At 45.8% G+C, this 17007-nt stretch overlaps 1 protein-coding gene across 3 annotated transcripts in view; it reads left to right on the top strand.

The window, feature by feature from the left end:
• The window catches only part of Nckap5 (NCK associated protein 5), a 958567-nt gene that overhangs the window by 71288 nt on the left and 870272 nt on the right, over positions 1 to 17007 (top strand). The window contains exon 1 of one of the 3 annotated variants that reach the window (XM_051147290.1): positions 13352 to 13637. The exons of the other annotated variants lie outside the window; for them this stretch is intronic. The gene's annotated coding sequence lies outside the window, so the exon portion shown is untranslated. Of the gene's footprint in view, positions 1 to 13351; positions 13638 to 17007 lie in introns of those variants that run through there. 3 annotated transcript variants of the gene reach the window in all.

Here is a 17007-nt window from a genome sequence, read left to right as displayed (position 1 = left end):
GGAGGGCTGCCCAGAGGCAATCAAAGCTTGCGGGGGAAAATGCTTGATTCCATCTGGGGGATCAAGCCATGCTGATTTGTCCTAAGGGAGTCACAGGCTTTCCTGAGCCCTCAACAGACACCGTCCTATGGACGCCCATGATTTATGCTATGCCATAACTCCATTATACTGGCTCGGTAGAAGCAGCTGTCCCCTGAAGTTATTAAAGCTGCTCATTTCTTCTCAGCACCCCATGGTGCGGAGTTTCCATAGCAAAAGAGAAAATAGCTGTTTCCTTTCTATGCCTCTAGCCTGGGGTTCAATTTCCACAGCCTGAATAATACACAGAGCCACGAGAAAGCAGGCACTGGCGTTTAAATCCTCCTTGACCGAAGACTTGGAGTATGAATAATTTGCAATGTAGGATTTCTAAAATATTTATTTATCTACATCACTTTCCATTCTCATCCTGCAGAGAGGCGAAAAGGTAGACTGGGGTTTCAAAATTCATCCCCAAGAAGCAGCCGTGACCTGGGCTGATCCCACTTAGCAGAAACTGGTGGATGAGCAGATGGTTCCCCGGGGGACTCTGGGAAGATGGTGGCCTCCTGAGTTTCAGAGACTAGCGATCTGCCTTGTTCTATGCCATGTAGGTGGAAGCACCGATGGTGAGCTCACTGGTTTCTTTAACTTCTCTGTAGTCTCTCAGCTGGATAAAAAAACAAAACAAACAAACAAAAAAAAAAAACAACTTGAGTTCTGATCCAAATACATAGTCTGTGTTTCAGCTCAGTGTTTTTTATGAAAGAAAATGCCACACAGTAAAAGAAAAAAAGTATTTACTTTGTTGGACAAACCAAATCAGTTCTCAAAAAAAAAAAAAGTGACCGGTGCTTGTAAAAAAAAAAAAAAAGAGTAACTATTACAAAGTAGTTCCGAAACAACCACCTGAATGCACATGGCCGAGAGGGAATCAGCCTGGTTAGTCTTTGCCTAAGACGCCAGCTCCAGTCACTGACTGAGGTGAGAGCCAGTGCAGAAATTCTATAAACTGCTGGTTTTGATACCTGCTTTTTTGTTTTGTTCTATTTTGTAAAATTATGATAAACTTCAGAAAACAAAATGTCAGTGTTGAATAAAAAAAAAAAAAAAAAAAAAAAGAAAGAAAGAAAACAACTTCAGGCTTATTTGTGTATGAGAAACACCTAAGTGTTTTATATTTGTTTTGAGGCAGGGTCTCATCTCATGTATTACAGGATGGTCTTGAGTTCTCGATGTGACCACGTAAACTTAAGATTCTTCTTCTTCTGCCTCCACCTCCTGAGTGCCGGGACTAGAGGAGAGTAGATCTAGGCCTAGTGTATGCAGTGCTGGGGGTGGACACCAGAGATGTGTCCGTGGTAGGTGATCTAATTGCTTTCTGTTGCTGTGACAAACATCATGAGCACGTGTGACTCATGGAAGGGAAGGGCCTTTTGCAGGAACCTGGAGGCAGGAACAGAGGCGGAAGCTGGAGAGGAACACTGCTTACTGGCTGGCTCTCCATGGCTGACTCGGCTTGCTTAACCTGCATCCTAGGACCACCTGCCCAGGCGTGGCACTGCCAACAGTGAGCTGGGCTCTCCCAGAGCATCAGCACCCAAGAAAATGGCCCACGGATATACTCACAGGCCAGTCTGATAGAAGCAGTTCCTCAATTCCTTTGCCCCGATAAGTCTATCTGGTTTCAAGTTGACAAAAAACTACCCAGAGACAAGCTAAATGACCCAGCACAGTAGCCAAGCACTCTGCCACCTGAACTACCCAGCACAATAGACAAGCACTCTGCCTCCTGAACTACCCAGCAAAATAGACAGCACTCTGCCTTCTGAACTACCCAGCACGATAGACAAGCACTCTGTCTTCTGAACTACCCAGTACAATGGACAAGCACTCTGCCTCCTGAACTACCTAGAACAGTAGACAAGCATCCTGTCTCCTGCCCTTTATTCTAACCAGTCATTGAAGCTGCCGCTCTGCTTCACATTCAGTGTTGGTTCCTTTCAGAGAATCTACCAGATCTCTACACTACACATTCTATGGCTCTCTAGATCTTAATTTTACACTTTGAGTCAGCTCCCTAGTTATCTAAGAAAGCAGACAGGCCCAGAGCCCCTGGAGACCCTGTGCTTTCCTTTTTAATAGTTAAAGTTCTCTTACTTTGAGATTGCAGCATAAGCTGGGTTCTCTAATGGCTCACGCTAAGAGAGCCTGCTGTTTTACTTGGATAAGGGTATTATAGGATCTTGGCTAAGGGCGGAAACCCATAGCACTCTGTATGGGGATGTGGGGAGAAAATGGCTGAGCAGTGAATGTGGCACAGCCTTCTGCAGCCTTTGGCCACTGTGGGATGTGTCCTTCAAGAAAATGGTCCAGACAGAGAGCCAGCTCAGGTAGACTCAGCTCAGCGTTCCACTGCTCTGGCTTCGTGATTTTGCCCACATTCTTTCTTTCTTTCTTTCTTCCTTTTAGTTTTTTTTGTTTTTGTTTTTGTTTTTGTTTTTGTTTTTTGTTTTTTTTTGTTTTTGTTTTTGTTTTTTTGAGAGACAGGGTTTCTCTGTGTTATCTTGGCTGTCCTGGATTCGCTTTGTAGACCAGGCTGGCCTCAAATTCACAGCAATCTGCTTGCCTCTGCTTCTTCTGCTGGAATTAAAGGCCTGTGCCACAGGAGAGTGCCCCCAGGGATAACAGGCAATGCTGAAGAAAGGGAGAGGATGAGAGAGGGTGAGAGAGGGACAGAGAGACAGAGGGAGGGCCATTAAAGCAATTGAAACACATAACAGAGAAGGCAGTGCTACAGTACAAGGGGGGGTCTCTCAGCAGGAAATCAAGGAGGCAAGGCAGACTCCTTCCCTGGGTCAGATGCTTGGGGGTAACTCTGGGGCCCTAGGGGACATGTGTAGAAACCCAGTTTCCATTTCAAAGCTCTTTTACTCTTCTGTTCCATTTCCTTCTGCTTTTTTCCTTTAAGGTTTTGGGAGTGTGTGGCTTGCAGCCTGAGCCCTGGGGCATCCCAGGAGGGGTGCCGTGAAGCCAGTCACTGCTTGGGTCACGACTGAAGCCATTATGTAATAGGGGATGGAGGAGCTGCGAAATGAGAGATGATTCTCCATCTAGTCAAAACTGACAGTGGTGGACTGGAGAGGTAGCTTGGCTTTTAGAAATGCTTACTGCTTTTGCAGAGGGCCAGCCAGGTTGGTTCCAAGCATTCACGATGAACAGCTCACAACTGCCTATAACTTCATCTCTAGGATCTGTCTGTCTGTCTGTGTGTATGTGTGTACATGAATGAATATGTGTGTGTGTATATATATCCTATATGGACCCTGCATTCATATACACACACAGACAGACAGAGACAGACACACACATATATACACAGACACACATTCAGACATACACACACACAGACACACATACATATACACACAAACACACGCAAATACACAGACGCGTGCGCACACACACACATACATGCACAGTTGAAAAATATTAAGTGTTCACAGGGAACAGAGAATCACTGAAGGCTCCTGGAGGCTTTCCATAGACTTGGTAGCTCAGAAATATAGACCAAAAGGAAATTGGATGTAGGCTCAATGAATTTAAAGGGAAAATTACTTGGAACAAAGTGCTATGAAAAGAGAAAGGATGGTAAAATATGGAATAAATCAGGGTAGTAAACTAGAACTAAATGTCAGAGAGCACCAAAGCTCAGTGAAAGGAGGTTAGGCCGGGCCGTGAGCCAGTGTCTTCAGTCAGATCCCTTTCTATTACAGAGAAACCTTGAAGACCCTCTGTCTATCCAGATAGCACATTACCTCATCACTTTTCTTCCCTCCTTTCCCCTCCCCCTCCTCTTCTTTTTCTTCCCTCCCCTCTCCTCCCCTCCCCTCCCCTAGGGACTAGATATCATTGGGTGCTGGTGTAGTAGAAAGGTTATTGTTTCTTGGAATTCTGGTTTAGCTAGTCTTAAGTCCCGAGCCAGGCTTTCGTGGAAACTTAGCTCATCTCTAAGAAACAAATTCTGTTCTCTCCACTTTCAATATGACACACGTATGTTATAGGCATTCCTGGATGACTCACTAGTTCTGTGACCTTTGGATTTTTCTGATTTCCTGTCAATCAAAGTCAAGTTCAGTTGACAATTAAGCTTTACAGGTAAGCTGGGTGACTACTGCTAAGATTTGGTGTCCGGGATAATGGCTATGACTTGTTTGCTTACCTGTATTTTATTTGTAGGTTGCCTTAAATTTCCTGATTCTAACATATAAGGCTCTTGCTTTAGAGCAATACCCCTGTAATTTTATTTCATTTGGACCAAATTTGAAGTTAAAAATAATTTTAAGTGCATGTGTGTGTGCTCACACACACATCCACAGATTCATGTGGATGGGAGCCCTTGTGAGCAAGGGTATGGACAGTATTTATGTCGACGTTGATCCTCGGGTACTTCCCTGTTGTTGTTGTTGTTGTTTGAGACAAGGTCTTTCATTGGTCTAGAATTTCACCACAGGAGCCCGGCTGGCCGGCCTATGAGCTTCCAGGGAACCTCCTGTCTGGGACACCCATCTTGTGTTGCTGGAACTACATACAGCATGTACTGTGGCACTGGGCTTTTTTCCACGGCTACTACAGATCTCAATTCAGGGCGTCATACTTGTAAGGCATCTGTTTTGCCAACTGAGCCACCTCCTCTGCTCCAGAAGTTGAAATCATTGAGTGTATCTTTTTTTCATTAAATTTGTTGATCAATTGACATTAGAATATTCTACAAGTATTCATAGCTGCTCAGATTTCAAAATAAGTAGTGCCCAGTTTCTCCCTGATATATTTGTTGTACAAATGATAAACTGCCCCAGCCATTTGCTGAGTGGGGAAAAAAGTACAAATTGGACATTAACTCTAAAAGTAGTGACTCAAAGCTGTGGATGTCATCGTGGCCCTCAGAATCGTGTGGCGCTCACGACACTGTTGTGTGTTGTGGTCCTTGAACTCCAGTGTCTTTGTCACCATTACTAAGCACTAATCATTACATCTCAGGGAACAGACAGGCAGGAGAAGCTGCACATGACAAAAGGCCTGAAGGAAGGATCAATGCAGAAGGGAGAGAAAGAGGCCAAAATAAGAACGGTGACCTACGCTGGATGTGGTGACCCATAGGCAGCACAGCCTTGTCCTGTCCTTCTTTTTCCTGGGCACATCAGCCTCAGGCTTGGACAGGGGAACGCTGTAATCCCGGGCCCCCCTCCCACCCACCGCAGCCTTTCTCTTGATATTCCAGGGCTGAGTGATTGGAGACAGGTGTGTGTGTGTGTGTGTGTGTGTGTGTGTGTGTGTGTGTGTGTGTGTGTGTATGTGTGTGTGTGTGTGCTTGGTAAGAGGATCTTTTTGAAAGGGTCCTTTAAGAATACCTTTCCAACATTCAAAACCCATATCTATAAAATACCGTGTGGTATCCAGATACACTTGCTAGACATATTTTCAAATGTAAATGAAAAAAAAAAAAAAAAAAAAAAAAGAATACCCTTCCACACAAGAGGAGTGTTCCCAAGGAAAGTAAGGTAGGTTTTTTGGTTTTGGTTTTTTGTTGTTTTTGTTTTTTGTTTTGGATATTAAAGTGTCAAGTAACTAAAAAAAGGAATTCATGTGTCTCTGAATCTATATGTGTGGCTATGTGTTTGTTTATGTTTGTACATGTGTCTGAGCCTATGTGTATATGTATGTGTCTGTCTATTTGTCTGTGTGACTATGTCTATGAGTGTATTGTATGTGTGTTTTTTTATGTATATATTTCTCTATATGTGTTTCTGTCTGTCCATCTGTGTTCCTATGTATGTGTGTCTGAGTGTGTGAACACGTGTTTTTATGTACGTGTTTCTGTCTCTCTGTGTGTGTGTGTGTGTGGGGGGGGGAGTATGCATTCTTCTAAAAAGCAAAAAGGAGAAGAAAAAAGGAGCCACGCCCTTCTCTAGCACAGTCCTAGCAGTCCCTGGCCTGCCCCTCCTCTCCCCCCTGCACTTTTGTCCTCTAACTGGAGGAGCTTTGTGGGCATGAAAGGGCTAAAGCCAGGGGCTGGGTGAGAGGCCCAGGACTCTGCTGGCCATTTGGGCCAATGCAGGCAGGAGGCTGGCCCCTGGTCCCCCAGGCCATGTCAGAGTGGCCCTGCCTCCTTGCAGGGCATCTTTGAGGAATTCTCTTCTGTTTCTGGCGGCTATTGTGAGCAGGTGGGGGCAGGGGCAGTTAGGGCACTGAGCCTCAGGAACTGTGGGGGACAGACTGTCGATGCCATTCAGGCTAGGCTTTGCTGAAGGCGGGAATCACACAATAGGCTGGGTTTCTCCCAGGGAAAGGTCAGTGGCTGCCCCATCCTCTTCCTTTCCTTAGTGTGATTCTGTTGATTTGTAACAACCTGTCCGTATCTGATGAAAGTCAAACTCGGGGTCTTTTTCCTTAGACAATCATGGGCCACATATTTGCCTTCTCATTTTCCACCCAGCAGATCCCTGGTGGCCTCCTTTGGGCTCTGGTTCCCAGCAGAGTTAGAAGACTCACATCTCTTAGGTTAACGAATTTATAACAAACCCTTGAAGTAGTACTATTGGGCTCTGGCTGGATTGCTGGCTCCTGCCATGCATGGGATCTGTGTAAAGTCCCAGTTAAGGGAAGAGGATGCCCGCCCCCCCCCCCCCCCTCCACCTCTACCTCTCCCACCCCCAGGGCCCACCAGCCCCTTCCCTTATTCCACCTCCCCTTTCCCAGCCCTTTTTATTTGGGGCGAGCAAAGTAGTTAAAAATGTCAAACTCACAGTAGGCACCGTCAACAACACAATGAGAGGGCTGAAATAAAATCCTTCAAGTTCACAAGCGATACTCTCTGCTTACATAGGGCCTTTCAAGAGCCTTCCAGTGTGCCAGCGACCATTAACCCTTGCTGAGCCAGCCTGGCCTGTACCAGGAGCCTCACACTGGAAGGGAAGACCATTGACTAAAGGGGTAACTTTTTTTTCCCTTGGAAGAAAGATCACATCTCAAGCAGATGCTCAAAGGTGGAATTTTATGTTTCTCTCCAGCCAGATCTGTCCTCTCTCCAAATGTCCTCAGTGCCCTGTTTGAATCACTAACCCAATAAAACAGATGGCATATGTATTGAGGACAGCAGCTTCTACCCCAACAGAGAAAGTGAAAGCATCTGTAAGTCCGGTTGGTTGATACAGCACAGTGTGAGTAAGCTGAACTTAGTTGGCCTCCTGACCTTTACTTTAGGGTTTGCTCTTATTTCAGTTTGATTTATGAATGTGGGCCGCACTAATGTCTGCAGCCACTGAAGCCTGTGAATGTCCTTATCCAGCTATGCTTGGGGCCATCACTAGGCACCTGTCTCAGGTTTTCCGAGGGACATTTTGGGTGCCCACTTTGTGTCAGAGATGATCTGCTGTGGGAAGTGGATACCAGGAAGATGGATTGATCGCAACGCTTTTTCCTAGGGAAGCTGTGTGCCTCTTGATGGTTCTGGTTCATCTACATCTGATTATAGACCAGAAAGTCATGTCGTTGTGTTCCTGCTTGTAGCTAGTGTGTCTCCAAATGTGTTCGGGGAACCACATGAGCATACTGTGGACCTGTGTGCTTAGGAAGATTCTCAAAGGCCCCAGGGACTTACTTTCTCTAAAGCATGTCAATTTTCTTGGTGTTTCTAGGCCATCTTTTATTGTCTCATTTAAGTCTTATTTCTGATCACATTAACTCACAAGCCAAACTGACAGGTCACAGGTCATCTCTTACATCTTTGGTAGAACTGTTAGATTCTTGAGGAGAAGTTGACACTGAAGCAGGGGAGTACTAGTTACTAAAAGAAAGCAAGTGGGAAATACATATTCTGCAATTTTCTTCCTCCTTCAATTGGATTCTATGTCTCCCAAAAGGTACTCTCCATCAGGTGCTCCAGGAGTGTCCTGTGAGTCTGACTGGCATGTTGTTTCCACGTGTCTCTGAGGCCAGAGCACATGTCTTTTTGAAGGAAGTGAGTGACAAGGCTGGATTCCTTATGGGAGCAGAGGTCAGACTCCTTTGGAATAAAACCCAAAACTTTGTTGAATGTCCACTCCCACATGTGTGCATATATGACTAGGACCTTAGTAACCATTCAGGGTTGGACACAAGCTTCTGCTTCCATTGCACTACTTTTCATGCTGGCATACCACTTCCTTTGCAATATTTATAATCAGAGAGATCTATGCTTTTTTTTTTAGATCCTAAGGGATCTAGGCTATGCCAGAACACAGAGGGGTCTAGACTCCTTAGGACCCAGGAGATCTAGGTCTGTGCAGATATGGAAAAATCTAAGCTCAACAGGTCACTGGAAGATCAAGGCTAGTTGGAATGCACAGGGATCTGAGCTCCTGGGAACATGGAAGGATCTAGGCTCCTTAGGGCACCTAGGGAAGTAGGGGTCCCAGGACACTTTGGAGTGCTGGGCCTTCAGCTGGTACAGTATTGTCAAATTCAGAGTGTTTAAACAGCCTGTCTCACTGGAACTCAGTTTCCTCTCCTGTCAAGACAGCAAGTGACCCATTGAGTTATTTAGGTTAAATTAGAGGCTGTCGTTGAATACATGCATACAGAAGTGTTTGAGAAGTGGCCTCTGTGGGGGCTAAAGGTGTAGAGGTGGATCAGGAGGCAGAAGCTGACCCTGCAGAGGTAATCTTTGTAGGAACTATGAGATCATCACCAGGAAACAGCATGTGGAAATGTCTGGATATTTCCCACAGCATGGAGATTTGAACACTATCTTTGATTTTTAGACATTTTTCAGTTGAAGACAAAACACTTCCATGTAAAGATTACAGTTAGGCCATCATAAACAGAATGAATGGCTAAATCTTCCTGTCATCTTAGGCCTAGCAGCCCTGGACAGGTGGGTGCAGGCCTGAGAGGAGAGAAGACATCCCCTGGGGAGGGCCTGGGAGGGAGAAGTTGAGGGTGGTTCTAGCCTCTCAACAGGGCAAGGTGATTTTTGCAGCAGCATCAGTGGTCACCTGACTGCAATCTACTTCATCTGTGCAGAGAGTCTAGATCCTCACCATGCATGGTCCTTGGTTGGTGGATGAGTCTCTGCAGCATCCCTCTCCTCCATCCAGATTTGTTGTCTTTTTTGGTCTCCTTGTGAAGCTCCTGTCCCCTGCAGGTCCTGCTGTCTCCCCATTCTTATATAGGGCTCCCTGTGCTCTGCCCCAAAGTTTGGCTGTGAGTCTCAGCATCTGTTTAGATCCCCTGCTGGATGGAGTCTTTCAGAGGACCTCTATGGTAGGCTCCCTTCCTGTTCCTTCTCTTCAGCTGATTCTGGTGTCTATTCTATTTGTTCTTCTGAATGAGAATTAAGCATCCTCCCTAGGGTCCTCCTTGTTATTTAGCGTCTTTAGGTCTGTGTATTGTAATGTGGTTATCCTGTATCATGTGTCTAATATCCACGTATAAATGACTATATACCATGCGTGTCTTTCTGGGTCTGGGTTACCTCACTCAGGATGGTAGTTTCTAGTTCCATCCATTGGCCTGCAAATTTCAAGATGTCCTTGTTTTTCATATCTGAGTAGTATTCCATTGTGTAAATGTACCACAGTTTCTTTATCCATTCTTCAGTTGAGAAGTATCTAGGTTATTTCCAGATTCCAGCAGGGTAGAGACTAGATAGACCTGGGTTCCACGTCACCACTCCAGGCCACTGAGAAGTACCAAGTCCCTCCTTAATAATGACCCATCTTTCCAGCCTAGCTGTCTTAATGCTCACTGTGAGTTAGACTTTCCTCGTCCTCTCTCTCTGGAGGCACCATCATGTTAGAGGAGCGTGGGCAAGAAGCAGGTTAGACCCGTGGATCTACAAGTTTTCTGAATCTGCCTGTGTAGCTCACTAGTAACCAGCCAACCAAACCCGAGTGGCTCGTGCTTGGCTCTCTTAAAGTGCTGGATGTCAAACAGCATTGCACAGGGGAAAGGTCACCCCTCCATGTCCTGAACACTTAACCTAATCACTTCATAAGATGGACGGAGTACAAGGGTCTGCCGAATTAGTTCTTAAGTGTAAAGGGAAGGAATGAGTCTTTGAATCAAAGCAGGAGACCGAGAACCGAGTTCTTCCTCGTCAGCCCACTATATCCTTCTATACCGTTGCTTCAGCAACATCCACTTAACTAGCAGCTGGTTTTGTGTAAATACCCCTCCACCCATGTGTGTGTGGTCCATGTGCATGTGTGTGTGCTCTGTGTGTGATCGTGGCGTATGTATGTGTGTGTGTGTGGGGGGGGGGTAGTTGTGTGTGAGCACCGGCACAAATATGCCGTGAAGTGCATATAGCGGTCAGAAGATAACCTAAGCTATTAATCTCACCTCCTTCACTGTTGGAGGGAGGGGCCTCCTATTATTCACCACTGCCTATGCCAAGCTAACAGGCCCACTAGGTTTCTGGAATTGCCTCCTATTTTGCCATATGTGTACTGGGATTACAGATGTGTGCTGCCACATCTGGCTTTACGTGCATTCTAGGGATCCAAACCGAGGTCTTTCCACTTCCATGTCAAGAGTTTGACCCACAAAGCTTCTTGCCAGTCTGGCTGTCTGGCTGTCAGGTCTTCACTCATCATCTGGATGCCAGATATCTGGGAAAGAAACAGCTATTTTATCTTGACATGCAGTCTAGAAATTGTACCACAATTTTTTGCTCTTATTTATGTATTCACTTATTTACCCATTTATTTATTAGTTTGTATGTGTGAGTGCATGCATGTGCATGTGTATGCACATACATGTACTTGTACTAGGGCACATGTGTGGAGATCAGAGGAAAACTTGCCAGACTCATCTCTTCCTCTTCCTCTCTCTCTCTCTTAACCACCTGAGTCCTGGGGCGTGAAACTCAGGTTGCCAGGAGCTGGGTGGCAAACATTTTTACCTGCTGATCTGTCTCTCTAGCCCTCCTGATTTTATTATATTATCATCTCATAAATAAAATAAGAAAAGGTTAGAAGACACGAAGAACTTATGCATATTAACACAAATGGAAGTGATCACTCGGTAGAGGAGGCCACAACATACAAATAGGAGTAACAACTCCTCCTCCTTCACGTCCCGTGAGTGAGTGGCCATTGTCGACAATGTACATTGTCTCTCTAGTCCAGTCTCAAATTCTCTGCTGCTCCCTTCCTTCCATGCTCTCTCTGCAGGTGACCACTGGCCTCTGCCCCTGGAGTACAGTTTCCTTAGCTTGTTTCTTCTCCCCTCCACGCACGCATGCACAACTTTATTTGTACCTTATCAGGATGCAAACTACAATCCAGAGAACATGCTTGTTCGTATGTCACTGCATTTTGTGAGCATATTTTCGAGCTTACTATGGGAAAGTAGAATTGCTGTGTTTATGAGTCCGTATTCTTATGTTTTCCTAAAACTGTTTTAAGTTTTTAATTAACTAATTAATTTGGTAATAAGGTCTAGTGTAGTCCAGGAGGGCCCCAGCTTACTACGTAGCCAAAGACGAACTTGAACTTCTTGCCTCCACTTCCGAAGTGCTGGCATCGTGGGCATTCACCAGGGGGCTAGGGTACGCTGTGCTGCAGACCAAAGCCAGGACCTCATGCATGCAAAGCAAGCCCTCTATCAATTGAGCAATATGGCCAGCTCTTTGTAGGTAATTCTACTGTTAACATTGTCTTAAAGATCGTCTAGTGACCGATGAGGTATGCTATCTTTGATTCCTATATGAAAGTGGCATCTTTGAGGGTCTTGAGACCCTAATAATCAATTGCTATTCTTGGGGAAAATAATTTTCAGAAGTGGGAAGAGCAGTGACTGGAAGCAGGGCCTAGATGTGAGGTCATTGTTTTCCAAGGCACGGAGAATGCTTAGTCTAAACATAGACCCCCATCCCCTGGGACCTGCCACCCTCCTTCCTGTCTCCCACCCTTAAGTGACCTCCCCTCTGCATTCTGGTCAGGATTCCCTGTAGCTGTGACCCGGACATAAACAAATAAACAGCACTTACAAGACAACTGCTGCTCTTAATGACATTTCAAAGTGGGTTGAGGAGACAAGCACATGGGATGGAAAAAAAAAAAAAACTAAAAATACAAGTCAGTATATAAAAAGCATCATCCACACATAAATAGGAGCCTCACTGCAGCCTGCCAATGGAGAGAGGTTGGGCAATCTGGCTTCACAGTAGAGCCTCAGGCTGGGTGTAGAGACTGTCTCTAGGTGGAGGCTGGGGGTGGTGGGACACAACTAGCGAAGCCATAAGAACCAGTTGACAGAAGAGGAGACCAATGAGAGAAGGAAACTAGAGAGAGGAAGCCTTGCTGTTTTTTGTTTTTGTTTTTTTCTCTTTTTTCTTTTTTTGAGGCTTGGAAGGAAGTGGAATTTACGTTTGTAGTGACATGTGGCAACCGTTCAACTTCATTTTATTTCTATTTTTACTATATAAAGTGTGTGTGTGTGTGCATGCGTGCAGGAGTACACATGACACTGTCAGAGGACAGCTTTGTGGAGTCAAAGGTGATCAGGCTTGAGAGGCAAGTACCTTTCCTCCATTGCTGAGTCACCTTGCTGGTCCGCTTTGCTTTTTATTTCATTTTACTTTTACATTTTCTTTTCTTTATTTTACTTTGAATCTCATTTAAGTGTTGAGCTTTAATTGAATTATATTTAACTTTTAAAACTGTGTTTTATTTATGATAGCGGAAGTATACCTTCCATTACAATGTTGAGAATCAGCGGGTCCCTTCCAACATTCTGCCCAGGTAACAAACAAACTGCGTTTTTGGAAAAGCACACAGAATTTTGCCTTCAGAGTACTCGGGGGCCCTTTCTTTTACTCCAAGTTGGGAAACTTTAGTCTCGGAGTTTACCACAGAAAGTTCCAAATCAAGACACTCCACCTGGAAGAAACGTTAGCCAGGTAGGGAGCTCCCGGTAAGACTTGCAAGGAAACTCAAGACGTGGCTAATCCCCACGTACTTGTGAATCATCCAGCCGCGCAGTACAGAGGAGTTGGAGCAGGTGGCTGCCCTGCCCTTCAAACTATCCCCCAAGCGCCTGCTTCTGCAGCCTATTCAGCGTCCGCTGGAGAGGGAATCCTCACACTTTTTCAGACTAGAGAGAAGCCAAGCTGGGCCAACTTGACTCCACGGGGGTCACTTCATGCACGTATCACTGGAATCCATTCCCAGACACCGAATTCATTGCAGAAGAGATCCTCTTGCCTCCCCACCCCCCTCCTTTCTTTTTGACAGTCAGTTAATAAAGACTCAACAGTAAGCAGCTCCCAGTGATGTCATCTGGGACTTTGTCCACAGCGCCTGTATTTACAAGCTCGCAGCAACCACAGAGCCGCAGCCCGGGGCTCCCAGGTTTCTGTAAACTCGCCCTGGATCCCAGGCTGGACTGCGGGCTCTGCGTGGCAGATCTTCAAGAAAACCCAGACTCGTTCTTCCAAGTGTGTTTTTGAGTGCTTCGCAAGTAAACAGGGTCGCCGCGGGACGACAGCGCTGGAGAGAAGCTGTGGGCGCTTCGCAGTTCCTGGCTCCAGCACCTTGTGATTTCCATTCACCGAAGGGAAGAGCTCAGTCCAAGTAAGACTCTTGGGATTTAACAACAACAACAACAAAAAAGCAAACAAACAAAACAAAACAAGCGACAAAGCAAAGATCTTGTCCAGTTTCCCTTCTGATGTCTCCAGCTTGCTTTCCGTTTAAAATGAGATGCTGTTTATGTATTACCGCAGGCTCTCTCGCAGCCACAAGTATGCATTTGTTCGGTGTAATTATAGCCCTCTCAACTTGGAGTTCGGTGGGGAAGGAAGCTGGCTGCTAACAGGACTGGGAATTTGGAAGATGGGAACACGCCTGCTCCTAAACTAATCCTCCGCTTTTGCAGGGGTGTGGGGGTGTGGGGGTGTGGGGGTGTGGGGTTGTGGGGGGCTGTTGTTTTCTCTTTTAAAATAAGTGCCAGCTAATCAAATGAAACAGGCTGACTGGGGAAGGTTGGTAGGGAATTATAAGACTTTAAAAACTGAATGTGAGTGTGTGCTTGGAGAGAGACACCTGCTGCTTTTTGGATTCTTTTTGCTGGTTACAGATTTTAATATAAGCATGTTGGTTTTCAGTACATTCCACGCCACCACTATAACCCCTCTCTAGTTCCTCTCTCTCTCTCTCCCTCTCTCTCTCTCTCTCTCTCTCTCTCTTCCCCCTGCATATTTTTTAATCTTTCCCTTTCTCCTGTCTTCTCTTTTCTCTCTTTTATTTTCTGTTTTTCCTCTCCTCCACACCACCACACACGTAACTTCATTCATTTTCAGGTTTCAGCCATCTCAGTGCTGGAAACTGCTCTGCCTCTGAAGTTTCTCACTTTCCTGAAGATCCTCACCCTCTCTTTCACTTTCCTGGAGGCTTTTTAAACTTTTTCAGGCATTCTCTGGGGTTTCAACAAAAAGAACGTGTGCAAGGTACTGTTAGTTCAGGCACGGTCTCCGTCTTATTCAGCCTGCAAGGGGTACACAGCTCAGGAAACTATCTCCTGGAAGCTCTGCCTGAGCATCCGGTGAGCTTGCCTTGCAGGGCTTTCCTCCTCTATACTTGCTGGTAGCAAATCTCAGCTGACTGCTGCCCTCCACCCCTGACAGCTCAGGACTGATTGGCAAGAAACGGGCTGTTGGCTTGTTAGCTCCTGCATGGGAGCCCCTGTGACTCATTCTGGGAGACTGGCTCACTCTTGAATGCAGATGCTTTGTCAGCACCTCAGGAGCCTGTGAAGTGACAGCCTTCATGCCCTTCCCCTGGACAGCCAGTGTGAAAGGTCTTAGCAGTCTTTGGCTATTTTCTACGGAATCCTAGGGTGGCCCACGTCCTGCCTTCTTGACAGCTCCCAAGTCCCCATCAGCACATGGTCAGCTTGAACTATGTCCTACACATTATGGCTCCGTATTCTTTGTAGAGTTGTGTTTAAATCAAAGGATCTGCTCCTGAGATCCTTCAAAACCTTATCTCATCCCCTTTGTGAGGCAAGGTTTCCTGTAGCTCAGGCTGGCCTTTAACTCCACCAAGGATAGCCTGGAACTTCTCATCATCCTGCCTTCAACAACCCTTCTTCCCCTGCCCTCAAATTACAGACCTGCACCACCAAGCTAGGTGTGTGTGGCACAGGGGATTGAACCAGGGCTTCCTGCAAACTATGCAAGCACTCTACCAATGCTGCTGCTGCATGTAACCCTATCCTTCTCTTTTTCCAGAAAAATAAACACAAACAAACAAACAAACAAACAAACAAACCCAAAACTGTGGCATAGGCAATCAGTTGTCCAAAGGCCTCCAACAGAGCTCTGTTGAAGAACCGACTAGAGACTGAGTCCCATCTGCAATCCTGCGTGCACATTTGCATGACACTTTTCAAGTTCTCAACAATTAGAGACAAGACCTGCAGGTGGTGCCTCTGCCTTCTGGTTGGAGCAGGGCTCTGTGCAGGTGCTCAGAGAAAGGTGGGCTGGCAGAGAGAACATTTCTGTTCTGTTTTTGGCTCTGGTGACACTTCTCTGTTCCTTATTTTAGCTAGCAAACTGAGTCCTGTGTTTTGTTTTGTTTTTTTGTTTTTTTGTTTTTTTTCGTGGATGGTCCAAAGGCAAGAAGGGCAGCTGTGGTGCCTGAGACAGTCCAGCCTGTTTTACACGGGGTGCACTGGAACATCTATGTTGATTCCCAACTCTTCCTCCCCCTTGGTAATGAGGCCTTCAGCATCTTTCCATTGGTTCCTCTTAACCCGTCTATTCTTTCCCTGCGCCCTGGACCACAGGTCCCAGAATTCTATTAACTCCCACTCAGTGTCTTTTACCATCCTTTGCCTCAGGTCTCAGAGACTCTGGTCACATCCTATAATATCACCTTCTGGGGCTGGGGTGATGGTGCAGTCAGGCAAGCACTTACCTTGCAAACAAGAGAACCTCAGTTTGAGCCATACAACCCACATTAAGAACAAAATCAGACATTTAATCCAGGCAATAAGGCCACAAAGACAAAGAAATCCCTGGCACTTGCTGGCCACCCAGCCTGGCCTACTTAGTGAGTTCCAGGCCAGCAAAGGATCCTGGATTTGTTTGTTTGTTTTTGTTTTAAAAAAAAAAAACATGCCAGGATGTATGTAATCATGTACAATGGCCCACACACGTAATCCTAGCACTCAGGGTGGCAGAGGCAGGCAGATCTCTGTGAGTTCGAGGCCAGCCTGATCTACAAAGTGAGTGCAGGAGAGCCAAGGCTACACAGAGAAACCCTGTCTTGAAAAACAAACCCACACACTTCCACACATGTGCATGTGAGCCCTCGCCTACATGCACATTTATTGTCAAACACACACACACACACACACACACACACACACACACAGTACCTGAGCAATAACACACCTAAAGGGTATCCTTTTTTTTCTTTTCTTTCTTCCTTTTTGTTTTTGTTTTTGTTTTGTTTTGTTTTGTTTTGTTTTGAGACAGGGTTTCTCTCTGTAGCCTTGGCTGTCCTGGACTCACTTTGTAGACCAGGCTGGTCTCGAACTCAGAGCGATCCACCTGCCTCTGCCTCCCATGTGCTGGGATTAAAGGCGTGCCCCACCACTGCCTGGCCTCCTAAAGGGTATCCTTTGATTTTCCTATACACACATACAAATGTGTATGTGCACTGGCATGTGTATAAACATATGAGCACACACACACACACACACACACACACACACACACACACACACACACACACACCATCACCTTCCCCTGAAAGCAAAGCCTATGCTTTCATACTAGCACGGAGTAGGCATTAATATGGACAGCTAAGTATAAGAGCAAAAGAAATCAGCATTTTCCCTGCAGTGAAACACCCCAACCTCTGCATGGGTTAGCAGATATAATCATATAGCTGAATAGATTTAAACTTTTCACTGTGATTCAAGACCTGGAATGTT

The sequence above is a fragment of the Acomys russatus genome, chromosome 6, assembly GCF_903995435.1.
Source record: "Acomys russatus chromosome 6, mAcoRus1.1, whole genome shotgun sequence".
NCBI lineage: Eukaryota > Metazoa > Chordata > Mammalia > Rodentia > Muridae > Acomys > Acomys russatus.
Note: the sequence above shows the minus strand (reverse complement) of the source record. Positions and strands in the feature narration are given on the sequence as shown.